This window comes from Buceros rhinoceros, unplaced genomic scaffold (genome assembly GCF_000710305.1).
Source record: "Buceros rhinoceros silvestris isolate BGI_N320 unplaced genomic scaffold, ASM71030v1 scaffold9376, whole genome shotgun sequence".
Taxonomy (NCBI): Eukaryota; Metazoa; Chordata; class Aves; order Bucerotiformes; family Bucerotidae; genus Buceros; species Buceros rhinoceros.
In genome coordinates, this window is record NW_010419288.1 from 30,690 (window position 1) to 31,030 (window position 341).

Below are 341 nucleotides of genomic sequence, written 5' to 3' on the forward strand. Positions count from 1 at the left end.
TCGCTGCCTGCCCTGCCTCTGGGAACGGTGCTGCAGGATCCGCACAGCCATATCATCGCTTTGCTACGGAACATAAGGGCAAGACATGGTCTGCATCACACTTCTCGAGTGCTGGGTAAGGGCTCCTCGGGGGTTGACTCCATTTCTGCAGTTACAGCTGGGCTGAGCACTTGGGCATGGATGTCAGGTCCTGCTGGCAGTTCAAGGCGGGCTTAAGGATGGAAAAAGCAACATACTTTGAGCTGCAGCTCAGCTACAGGAGAAGAGCTCCCTATAAAACACTGCCTATGAGTGTCAAGTTTTCAATGGCTGATGCATGAACAATTGCAAAATCTATTCCT